The sequence below is a fragment of the Ceratotherium simum genome, chromosome 13 (genome assembly GCF_057802395.1).
Source record: "Ceratotherium simum simum isolate JZ-2026a chromosome 13, ASM5780239v1, whole genome shotgun sequence".
NCBI classification, from domain to species: Eukaryota; Metazoa; Chordata; class Mammalia; order Perissodactyla; family Rhinocerotidae; genus Ceratotherium; species Ceratotherium simum.
Genome location: NC_141912.1, coordinates 51,159,583 through 51,172,617, shown reverse-complemented (window position 1 = coordinate 51,172,617; position 13,035 = coordinate 51,159,583). Strand labels below are relative to the sequence as shown.

General features: G+C 38.1%; 1 protein-coding gene and 1 long non-coding RNA gene across 4 annotated transcripts in view; one reads left to right on the top strand and one right to left on the bottom strand.

The window, feature by feature from the left end:
- The window catches only part of PKHD1 (PKHD1 ciliary IPT domain containing fibrocystin/polyductin), a 431,042-nt gene that overhangs the window by 349,739 nt on the left and 68,268 nt on the right, over positions 1-13,035 (top strand). The window lies entirely within an intron of this gene.
- LOC147915726 (uncharacterized) overlaps positions 1-13,035 on the bottom strand; it is a 46,672-nt gene that overhangs the window by 1,401 nt on the left and 32,236 nt on the right. The window contains exons 1-5 of one of the 2 annotated variants that reach the window (XR_015554156.1): positions 9,952-10,097; positions 8,543-8,717; positions 6,786-7,072; positions 5,022-5,266; positions 4,572-4,714 (exon numbers count right to left, since the gene is read on the bottom strand). This is a non-coding gene — a long non-coding RNA (uncharacterized LOC147915726). Of the gene's footprint in view, positions 1-4,571; positions 4,715-5,021; positions 5,267-6,785; positions 7,073-8,542; positions 8,718-9,951; positions 10,098-13,035 lie in introns of those variants that run through there. The other variant, XR_015554157.1, reaches the window with a different exon arrangement.

The window sequence follows — 13,035 nt, the reverse complement described above, 5'->3', positions numbered from 1 at the left end:
TTCACAACCTATGAAAAAAATGTTCTCAAATATTCATTTCTGAGACTCAGGTAAATGCAACATTATTTCAAGCTGAACTATAGAAATGAACCCTAAAAATAGGTTGAATAGGTAAAAGTTATTTCTCAATCACCACCAATTTAACAGATTATGAACTTCAGGATTTCATTTTATATTCTCTTCCTTTTTTTTTTTGGCAAGTTGGTTTTTCTTTATGTTTCAGAAATAACAGTATTAAATGCTATGGAGAAAAGTTAGAGGGTTGAGACTGAGATTGTATTATAAGGCAAGTTAAAAGCTTTAATTTATACTTGAGAATAACAAGATATGAAAGGATTTTGTGAAAATCCTTTGTTCATTAGATAATGTTTGTTTAACAAAAAACGAGTGTTTTCAATGAGATTAAACTGAGGATTTTATTGGAAAGACTTTAAGAAGTGAGGTCTCTGTTCTTTAAACCCTGCTGATTTAAAGAAATATTACTAAGTACTTTTAAGTCCATTTTTATTCGGTTCTGTCTGCTTGCCATTGGTTATAATAGACTTAGAACCTTAAAACTTATTTTTTTTATTCTTCATTTTCTGTTTTAAAATTTGGGCAAGATTGTTTTCTTTGTGCTTGTTGTTATTCGAAGGTTCCAGCAGAATTCCAATTCTTCTGTAGTCAGTGCTATTGGAAGAAGCCATGATGTCATTGCCAGTGGGGAAGCTGTTAGCTAGGAAGTCTCTCCAGTCAACACTGTGATTGTGCAGCTGCATTGTCTTCTGGGGGTCAGAAGTGATGGGACCACACCTCTTTGTTCACCCATGACAACCCAAGTTCATACTTGCTGTCCTAACGTAATTGTAATACACCCACTCTCAAAAGTTTTTTGGTTTAAACAACAAGTTATATGGTCACCCTAAACTTAAAAGACTATATGGAGAGATTGGTAATGGTATCAAATGGTTCTTTTTTTTGATGGTAGTGAGAGTGTGTGGCTTGCGAAAAAGATCAGTAACATTAGATTATCCAGAGTAAAACAGATTGTGGTAGGATTTGGGGGGAACTGAGAAAGAAAACATTTGCAGACATTGTTATAAACTAACAAGCCAAAACAGAGAGGGGGAGAAAAGAAAAAAATAAGCATCATAACAACAGGGCTATTAATTATTGGGACAAAGCCAGGTGGTGTGGTGGTGGTGCTGGTGGGAGAAGGGACGCATAGGAACCAGTGTTCAATGTCACTTTAAGAAACACAACAAGGTGCTAAAAGAGCAAGAGAATATACTACAGAGGTGAAGGACATGGGATTTGGAAGAGACTGCCTGGTGTTCACTTTCCTCGAGCTATTTAAAAATGGAAAACATGTTGAAACCCTCTTTGCCTCATTTCCCTCATCTGTAAAATGGAAGTAATCATAGTACCTATGCCATGGAGGTATTATGAGGATTAAAAGAGTTCATGCTTATAAAGCCCTTGAAGCAGTGTTTATCACATAGTAAGCACTCAATACACAGTCTGCTGTTTTTATTATTATTGTTGTTATTGTTTTAATTAACAAAAGAGGTAATGGCTATACCACAGTCTTCCAGGGCCTTAAATGAAGCTGCACATGTGTCTCCTGGGGGCTGAATCACACACTGAACATCTCTGCTACCAGATGGGCTGGGTGGGATTCCTGTCTCTGTCACTTATTTGTTCAGCAAATTTCTAAACTTCTCTTTAGTCAGTCTCCACATCTTTAGATGGAGATAAAAATAGCATAGACTTTTGGGGCCTGCCCTGTGGCGTAGTGGTTAAGTTCAGTGCGCTCCACTTCAGCGGCCTGGGTTCACACGTTTGGATCCCGGGCACGGACCTACTCTACTCATCAGTCATGTTGTGGCAGCAAACCACATATAAAGTGGAGGAAGATTGGCACAGATGTTAGCTCAGAGCTAATCTTCCTCAGCAAATAAAAAAGAAAAGCATAGACTTTTAAAGTTGACTGTGATAATTAGACTTGCTACAGTCCTTATAAAACCACTCCACACAGTCTGAGGCACACGGTCAGTGCTTAAATATTAGAAATGTCTATAGGACCCCTCCCTATAAACCTGCATACATGATAAGGGGTAAGTAAGCTATTGACTTTCTGGGTCTCTTAAATCTCATCATTCTTAAGTAGTAGGTGATGAGCACATAGTTCATACTGAGGCATGGAGGGGCTGCAGGGAAGTGGGTATGTTTGGGGTGTGTGCAAGATGGCTTGAAAGAGAGGGTAGTTGATCCCACAATTCTGTCAGGTAGGAGAGATGATGAGTGTGGGGTCCATTGGCACATGAATCATTCTCTTTCTCTCACTCTCTGTCTCTGTCTCTCTGTCTCTTGTGTGTGTGCGTGTGTGTGTGTGTGTCTGTTTTTGCATGTATGTGTGTCAGCTTGTCTGGGGGCATATGTGTTATAAAAAGAAGGCAAAGAACTGAACCCTGAAGAACACCTTCCCTTAAAGGATTGGATGAGGGAGGGCCCCCAAACAACAACAACAATTGAGGAAAAACAGAGATAAGAGAGGAATAAGGAGATAATGATGTCCTAGGAATAAAGAGAAGAGAGCATTTAAAGAACAGCAAAAACAAATGCTATAATTAAGTCAAATATAATTAAATCAGGGAAAAAATGACTGAATCTTAGAACTGGAACAGAAGCTTAGGTTTCTAATAACATCACTAACAATGGTATTGGTAGACTGATTGGAGCAAAAAGTAGATTTCAGTGGATGGGGACCTGTCTCAAAGATGAGAAATTAAATAATAAATGACATAAAACAAAATAAAAAGAAAACCTATCTTTTCAAGGAACTCGAGAGTAAATGGAAAGAAAAGTGGTGTTTATCATATGGGAAACTTAAACATGCTTCTGGCTGCTGGGAAGAAGTTTGAAGATCCAAGAAACGGGCAATAATTGATGAGGCTAATTTTGTGACATTCAAGGAGGAGGAGAAGGGATGATGTCACTCGTGTAGAAGTCAGCTTGGGAAAGAGGAAAGATATCCACTTCTTTGAGTCAGATGAGAAGGAGATAAGGAAGAGTGAATATTTGAAAATGTTAGTGGGAAAAGTGGGAGAGATAATTCCCTGTGTTCCCAAATTTATTTGTAAAGTCAGTGACTTGGTAAGGGAGTGAAAGGATTGGGAGAGCTAAAGCCTTGAACAAAAAAGAACTTAACTGGAGGTGAGGGGAAGATGAGTTGAGTAACACTGGAGGCTCAGTTGAGGTTGGAGATAAAGTATTTGTAATAGCACCAAATGACACAGTTCTCAGTTATGTGTGGTTTTATTCTTTCCAATTATGTTTTATACAGAATTCTTAAACTTCCCAGGAGCATTAGTGGTGGAAGTGGATTCATGGCTTAGTCAAGGATGGAGATTTTATGTATGGACATGGGAGAAGAATGAGGGACGAGAGATTGGGAGGACTGAGGAAACTGATGAGAGGGTTGAGGAAGTGATGAGGAAGTAAGTAGCCATTAGATAAGAAATGGAAGGAAGTCAGCAGAGGGTTTATGAACCAAGACTAACGTCTCAATGAGGTAAAGGAATAGGTGCAGCAGGAGTATAAATACAAAGAGATTTCAAAACAAAAGCAAGAGGTTTGGTTGGAGAGACGTGTTTTCTTTTTAAGATGTCAGAGATGGAGGGATCCTGAGAAATGAAAAGGCCCGGGGTATAGCCATCAGAGTGGGTACTAGCATGGTGATCTCTAAGTGATAAAATCCTTTTCAAGGTGAATGTTGAAAGGGATCTCAACGGTAACTTATTTAGTCTAATCTCAGTTTTAAGATGGAAAGTTTGAAGTTCTGAGAGCTAAGGCAACTTGTTAAGAACAGTGAATTTTAGCAAAACTGCCAGTAGACCCCACATCCCCTTATCCCCAATGGGGGCTGTGTTTATAACAGCCCTGTTACTTACTTGAAACACTGAAGTACTGATGCGCTCAGTGAAGGTGGAAACACTGTTATAAAATGACTCAAGATTGTGCTTAGAAATTAACAAACCTATCTCTTCCTGCACACTTCATCAAATAAATCCATGGTGTCAAATCCTGACAGCCTGCTGTGACCAATGACTTGTATATCAGAGAGAAAATGTAATCCAGGTGACATGTGACATAAGAAGGTCACATTGCCTAGCACCAGCCCTTGCTTAGTCTAGCTAATTAGTGGTACTTTTTGGTTAATTCAAGTGGATGGACCTCAAGGCAATACTATTTGTAGAATTCAGTCTGATAGTTTAGTCACCCTCTATGTTCTAATCAAAAAAGTTTTGAGTATTAATCCACATGGTTTGAAAACATGAAAATAATTTCAGGGCCACATTAGAGATTATAGAGTCAAGCCTTGATTGATTTATTCATTAATAAGTCCACCCATTATTTGAGAAATATTAGTTTTGTAGCCAACACAAAGGGCAACATGATATGGGAAGAATATTGGACTAAGAAGTCAGGAGAATAGTATTTTTGATCAATTCACTCTATCTTTGGGAAAGTACTAAACTATCTGAAACTTGGTTTTTTCATCAGGCAAATGGAAATACCACCTCCCATACCTGCCTTTCATAGTTGTCACGAATGGCAAATGATGGCAGGTAAAATGGTGACAAATCACATAAAATAGGGTTTCAGGTGCTGACTCTGCCACTGAATAGATGAGTGTCTGTGGTTATTTAACCTCTCTTGTCAGTTTCATCATCTGTAAAATATAAACAAAGATTATCTTTCATGTTGTTAAGATGTGTGTTGTATGTTTTTATATAGTATATGTTGTTATATAGATATCTAGATATAATATCCAATATTATATATCTGTATATAAGATATATTAATATTATAATTATAATATATGTAATATATATATATATAGATGTATCTATATATAATGCATACAATATATCTGTTACATAAAAAGATCTATTATTAATATATAATAGCAGGAGTTATAATTACTTGGATATTAAAAGGTACGATACAAATGTAAAGTTTTCTTTTTGTCCCTTTACCTGCCAATTTTTGTTGAAATCTTGTTGCAGTTCAGGCAATCTGATGAAATTCGTACACCTAACTCCGTGACCTTCTTGCCTCATGTTTAATTCATTCTTCTCTGTGGCAGGAGAACTACTGGAAATAAGATCATCTATTTCTTCTCTGCTCCTCTTTGCCCCTCTCCTTCTCATTCACTTTTTGCAATGAGATATCTTACATCTTCCTTTGTGGTATTAGGATTTCAGGAGGTCAAGAACACCAACTTTTGTGAAAAACAAGGGAAAATGGAGTATCTGAGAAAGTGTAAGTTCATATCTGATGCCTGAAAGACGTATGGTAACCCTGAGACCCAGTCCTTCTTGGAAGCATTTTTAGAAAGATTTCCTTATAGATTTCAAATATATACACATTCCATATGTAAAGGAAATTTAGCTGCAAATGAACAGAACGTGAGCATTCAGTCTGAATATGAGTGAACCAGAAAAACTCTAGAGTTAATAATGGAAAGAAATTGATGTGTTAAGTTTATTCAACTTAACACATATTTACTGAGGGTCTACTGTGTTTCTGGTACTCTTCTAGTTAGTTGGAGTGCATAAGTGTAAAAATTAGACAGAGATTCCTGCCTTCATAGAGCTCACCTTCTAAAGGAGAGAGATACTAAGTAATACTCGTAAAAAATAAGTAAATTATCGGCTATGTTGGAAAGCCATAAGTGCTATGAGCAAAAATTAAAAATGTCGAGCATTATAAGAAGCAACAGAGTGCACGTGTGGATAGGCTGATCAAGGTGGTCCTCATGGCAGAGGAAATATGTGAGCAAAGTAGAAAAAAGTGTGGAAATGAGCCACATGAATGTGTGGGAGAAGAGTAGAGAGATCTGCCTTGGCAGAGGCCCCAAATGGGATGAGTGGTCTGAGCAGGGTGACTGAGAGGACAAGTAGCGGAAGATTAGGTCTGAGGTAAAGCACCCTGGTTCTTTGCAAAGTCCAGCTTTTAGCGTGTTTTAAAGATCACCAAGTCTAATTCTCTTAACATATAAAGTAGAAGGGCAGTCATCCTTCTTTACAAAGAAAGCATGAATCAATGATTCAAAAGACTTTTCACCCTGAATCTCTAGAGCCTTTCTAAATTCAGGCTAGGTAAGATTTAGGGGTTGTCAACCAAAGCTGCCATCCATCTGGGACAATACTTTCAGTTTTAGAGTAAATTGTATAATGATTCTTGTCAGCCAGTGATTATGATTTTCAACTTTAGAGTAAGTTATAGAATGAATTTTGCCAGCCAGCGATCAGCACAGAAAAAGTGTGAGAAAAATCTTCTTAGAAGCTTAAAAATTATCAGATGCCGATTGGTGGAATGGAATTTGGATAGAATTCTGGATAATGGAATATGGGGGGGATTCTGGTTATGGGAACATGGAAAGCTCACTTAAGTGCTATTGAGCAAGGTGTTGTCACAGCAGGTGTAGCGGTGTTCGTCCTGACAGCAAGTTTTGTTGAGGCTCCATTGTATATATCATCCCTCACCCCAATAGATTGCTAATCTATCACAACACTTTTCCTACTGAGTCCTTACATGGCCCCATAATCCTTCCTAAGATAATATTTAGGCAGCCACTGCCACGGATGGAAACCAGCCCTTGAAGTGAAACATTTTTGCCAATTTGGGTTAGCTAGAACAAAGACATTGCTTTGGACAATAGTGAGAGGAAGTTTGCACAGAGTACAGGGGAGCAATGAGCAAAGGATCTTGGATTATAAGGTGAACCGTGTACTTACAGGTTGATGTAAATGCAGAGTAGGACCTCTGGATGGTGAGATAACAAAAGTGAACAGTTGTAGAAGCATTGGAAGACAAGAGTAACAATTTTCACATTTCATAGAAGTAGTAAAAATTATTCTTCTCTTTTATTTTTTCTTTACCCTGTTTCATAATATGAGAACAAGTATTCTCTCAATGAAATGAACAGTGGGAAAATTTAAAACAAATAAAAGGAAATACTTCTACACTTAGCGTATAATCAGTCCATAGACTTTTCTGTTGTGGAAGGTCAGGAAGTCAAATGCTGAAGAGGAAAAGAAAGAGAGGAAAATCTGGTTAATTTTATGACCAATAATAACATTGTAATTATGCCCTAAGATAAGAATAATGAGGTTGAAGCTTTGGGGCATGAAATGATCGTCTCAGAGGACAGGAAGGAATTCTTCCACTCTTACCCCTAACAATTTGAATGGCACCAAAGAATTGGCCAGATGCATTATGGGGTGTGATATTTTTCCCAGGAGGCAGCTCCTATTAACCTGGAAAGCCATTCTTGAAAGACTAGTGGCTAGTTTTATCTGGAAAATCCTGTATTTCAACGGAAATCAGCCTTGAATCCAAGCAAAAAGAATTTTGTAATTGGTAGAATGATAAACTCTCCAATGATGGATATGGTCTAATTTTGCTTTTGACCCTGTGTGTGAATTTCTCTAAACATAATATTCGTATAACTAACTTAGGGTATCATAATGGATGGAAATTGGCCTTTGACACAGAGCAGGTCCAATGGAAAGCACATGAGCTATCCCTGAGGAATTATAAATATGCTCTTGCCCTTTCGCCAAATTTTTTCAAAGGTCAAACCAGCTGCTTGTAGCTTCTGACTTTCTTTCTTGGCGTGCAGTATGCTGCTTGAGCTCTTGTATTCCAGTGTTTAGTGAAGCTCTGAATCCTTAGCTGTCATTGGCTCCCAAATTAGTTTTGAGCTGGCCACCAAGTGGAGATCACCTAGGGGGGCAGAACTCATCTGTAGTCAGGTCTCAGTGAACTTCCAAGAACACAATGAGAGCAACAATACTCTCTTTAAATGGAGGCTCCTAAATGGTAGATGTGGTCTAGGTCAGAAAGGCTGGGCATTTGGCCTTTCCTTTTTTTTTTTTTTTTTTGTGTGAGGAAGATTAGCCCTGAGCTAACATCTGTTGCCAATCCTCCTCTTTTTGCTGAGGAAGGTTGGCCCTGGGCTAACATCTGTGCCCATCTTCCTCTACTTTATATGTGCGACACCCGCCACAGCATGGCTTGATAAGCAGTGCGTAGGTGCGCACCTGGGATCCAAACCTGCAAACCCTGGGCTGCTGAAGCAGAGCACACGAACTTAACCTCTGCACCAGCGGGCCGGCCCTGGCCTTTCCTCTTAATATTGCTTCTAAATCAACTGGGACCTTAGCCTTGTTTGTTCTTTGCTTCTGTGTACTTATTCACTTTTTAAATTTACTTCATCTACTTTTGTAAAACGTGGATATTGTGTGAGGCAAGTAACTAGCTCCAGTTAACAGATAACCCCTAAATCTCAATTGTTTGACAAAAGGAAAACTTTTTTTCACTTATATCTAAACCTGGAGAAGATTGAGTGGTTTCCCTGGCAGCTGTGCTCTTGGTGGTGACTCAGGGATCTAGGCTGCTTCTAAAGTCTCGCTTTGCCATTTTGGAGCCCTTCAGGTCCAGCTTTAAGTTCAGTTTCCTTATTTGGAAAATGGAAGCAATAAAAACATACCTCTCAGTTTGTCATGATGATTGAGTAGAATAACATGAATGACTCTCAGTGTACACATGGTACTTCCCTCTGACTGTGTGTATCAGGCACCGATGCCAGTGTATGGGAGAGGAGATAGACGTGCCAAAATGAGTAAGGTTGATATCTGTACTCAAAGTGCTCATGAGCTCACTGTCTATAAAAGAGAAGACATTTGTTACTAGAAACTTGGCTCTAAGTTCCATGAAGGCAAGCACTGTATCTCTCTTTATTTTTAAATATCATGTTCCCCAAATCTAGAAAACTATCAGGATAATGATAAATTCTTAATAAATAGCATTAAATCAATGCTTAAAATGTCAGAACTTTTCAATGAAGGAACTAGAAAATGAGATTTTTTTCTCCTGTTTTCCCTCCCCATCAACCACTCTTCCCTCAGAATTTATAAACATTCGAGATGATAAGATAATGTCTCGGATGACTGTTGATTTCTTGATTCTACACCAGATTTCATCCAAACCAAAGAGATCATCTTGAAATATCCTATATGCAGACCATACACAACTGCTTATAATTTTTAAATCTTACATATGGTTGAGTATAACTAAAATTTTGCTTAATCAGTTATTATTTTCTGTTTTCTATAGTGTTTGCTGGCATCTTTAGACATCTGTTGCAGTACCTGTTCTTAGAGCTCCAGCCACTACTTTGCCTCCTAGTTTGTATCAAGTGTTTGCTATAAATAAGTCATTTTGTCTGAATGTTTGGTGCCAGTTGTACACCTCAGTATTCTAGCTATGTCTTGTTGTTCAAAATTAAATTCCAAAATTTAAAACCCCTTCAACTTGATAAATTGTGTTGTACTGGTTTTCAACTGGAGCCATTGAATTTAAAAGATGACTTGGAAGTAGCTTACCTGGGTGCCACTGGCCCAATATCTTATTTGTAAGAATTCTAACAAAATATTTGTTCAAATGACTGAACAGTATCTGATTAATCTGATCATGATTCGCATCCACTCTCCCCCCGGCTCATATTTATCGCCCTCAGTGAGCAGATTGCTTGGGTGGCTGTCTCCTCATTCAACCCACTTTCCCCTGCCATGTTTCCCAGACATTAGTGCAATTAACTTTTAAGGAATCTCCCTGTAGATAAATATCCATGTATATTGCTTTGTATGCATGACAAGGAAACTGAGGTGCATGGTAGTCTGTCTGTTGTCAAAGGTCAACAAGAGTAGGAAGAAAATAAATTGAAATTGACGTCTTCCAACTAATGTCTCCATCCATCACATCACAGTACTTCTCTTGGCAAGATTCCCTGTCTCTCCCTTCAATGGCTAACACCATGAACATGATGCTTTCATTATGTTCTCCATCACTTCCTGCTTTCAAGGAGCAGCAGCAGCGGCAGGCTGCCACTCAACTTACCCTTCTGTGAGGTGGAAAGGGACCATGTTGTTTTCTTCCAAAAAATGGACCTATTTCTTTTTCCTCTAAAGGAGATGATCTGAACAGAGCGAAATGAGCAAGTATGAGCCAGCTGTATGCATTTTTCATCCTTATTAAAACTTACAAAGCTCAACTGCAAGAACTCATTCTGAAAGACTTCTGCATGCCAATTCTGGGCTTATGGAAAGCTTTTCCCCTAATTACTTCAACAACCTTCTGTGCACAGTGTATTGAAGAAATTTCATGTTTATATCACAGTAGCAAGGAAGGCAGATTTGCAGACATTCACGGGAATAGTTTTTCAAACAGCTTTAACAGAGAAAATTGATTCTCAGGTATTAGAGGAAGCAAACAGTGGGATAAATTATATAAAGAAAATTTTTGTTTAGAAAGGAAAAGTTTCTGTCCAAATGTTGACTGAGATCTCAAACACTTCATGTCCTCATCCTATGTCTCCTCAGGAAGAAGAAAAAGAGTCCTTTTATGCTCTCTGTTCCCTTCCTTAAAGCAGGATATATTATATACATTCAGAGAAAAAGATACATCTGAGAATAGCAAAGATGCTGTATCCACCAGGGTAGGCTAGGTTATGATGCCATAACAAGCAACCTGGAAATTTCAATAGCTTAAAACTAGAAAAGTTTATTTCTTTCTTACACTTCTTGTCTATCTCCGGTTGGCAGGGACCCTGGCTGAGAGATCAGCCTCCATCTTGTATTTTGCTGGTCACTCTCTCAGAGACAAAATTAGAACTCTTAAAGCAAGGCTTGGCAAACATTTTCTGAAAAGGGCCGGATACTAAATATTTCAACATTTTCTGTCGCAGTTACTCTACTCTGTTATTATAGCGCAAAAGCAGAGTTTGTGATAGTTTACAAGATATAAACAAATGAATATAGGTTGTGTTCCAATAAAACTTTATTTACAACAATAGCCAGTGCATTGGAAGTAGCTTATGGCCTGTAGGTTGCCAACTCTTTCAATTAAATTGTATTGCCCAAAAGGGTCACTTGTTACCTCTGCTCAATGGATAATGACTAACTAATGATTCTACTCAACCATGAGAAGATAGGGAAGTACAAGCCTGTCACTTCCCGAGGTAAGCCTAGCCTTTTATGTGTTCACACACTTACCTGGAAAATAATGAAGAAATAGCTGAGCGGTTATTTTCACAGCTCCACAATGCTTGATTTAGCCTACTGGTCTTTTAGAGTTTCTCTACCCCCTCAGTTTTCTCTTTAACTCAGAAAAACAGACTTTCCAAGGTGGCAGTGTTCATTTGCTATTTAAGAGTCAATAGAAGTGGCCAGTCAATCAAAGAGGACACTGCTAAGCTCTGTGCTTGTTCAGCCTTGGTGACCACGTTGCGCAAAATTAGCTGGAGTTATTCATTGCATGTAACCTTCACCTTCGGGAATCCGAAGGTGAGTCAGGATATGCATCCTAGAAGCAGATCTTGGGAATGGATTTGGAAGTAGCAAGGGAGGCATTTTGTCAGATGACTTTCCTCAATGGTGAATTTGCCTGGGGGACAATTTCTGAGAAGTTTCCTAGAGGTAGCAGTGTAGCCTGTACACACGGAGCAATGATAAGATAGGGTTTTCAGTTCATTTCACTATACATGGAGTCTCACCTAACCCTGTTTTACCACAGGGTGATGTCACTTTACATACATGGTTTTCTAGCAAACTTGCCCTCTCCCCAAATCACAACCGGCTCCATTTTGCCTCCTCCTGGTTCATCATTGTTTTATGAAGTCAAATGGTTCCTTACCTTCAGTTGACACACCTCTTTCAAATTTTACTGGTGTTGCTCTAAGAACAAAACTTAAATAGTCCATTTATTTTTACACAGTTCAATTCATTAATATTTCTGACTTTTCTCCACAGAAATAGTTTTATTAAATATAGATAAATGTATATTTAAGTGGATTTGTCAGTTAAAACAGAGACACTAGGAATCTATTGTGTAGATAGTTGGCTCTCTATAAATTGAGATATCTGTGCATATTGATTATAATCCTTACCTTCTAAAATTTTAAGGTACTTTCTTGCATATTATCACACAAACAAAACACTTTAGTGAACCATTTTAATAATTAAATTTTAAAAAGATAAAAACAGAGAGCAGAACATATACCTGAACTCAGATCCATTGGTTGGTATTAACTGCTTTCATTCTCCTAATCAGTGATATTTCTGTTGAATATGAGAAGATTCTAGAGGCAATGATTACTTGACCATGACAGAGAGTACCACTTTAAAAAGAGTGAAAATAGGGCCAGCCTTCATTGCCTAGTGGTTAGGTTTGGCACACTCTGCTTCAGTGGCCTGGGTTTGGTTCCCGGGCGTGGACCTACACCACTCATCAGTGGCCATGCTGTGGCGGCAGCTCACGTACAAAATAGAGGAAGATTGGCACAGACGTTAGCTCAGGGCGAATCTTCCTCAGCAAAAAAAAAAAAAAAAAGAAAGAAAGAAAGAAAGTGAAAATAACCTACATCTAAAAGAATATTTTCAGGGTTCAGATGATATTTTTATTTAAAGTAGGGCTGTACTATACCTTGAAATTAATTGTAATTGGCTTAAATGAAGGTGCTATTATGTTTTTTCCTCAAAAAATTTTAATTTCACTTCCCTGATTAGCTGCCAATATCAAGCCATCATAGAGAAGAGTGCTAGTGTTTCTAAAGAGACTACTACCCAATTTCTTTGTTTGGCATAATAATAATAATAACAACAACACTTATTATGTCCCAGGCGCTATTCTGAGCCTTTTAAAATACATTTATTTGAGTTTGATAACTTCTCATTTTTTTTTTCCCACTTTGCAAAGGAGGAAACAGAAGCACAGTGAAATTAAGTTACTTGCCTAAGATCACAAGAGAGTAAGCAGCAGAGCCAGGATTTGAACCTAGACAGTTTTCACCAGCGTCCATATAAATAACCAGAGTCCATAAGAAGAACCACTGTGCTATTACATCTTTCACAGGTGGGACAATGGGAATGGCATTGAGATTCTAGTGAAGGAGCAGAAAAATTTAAAACGTTATAAACAGCCAAT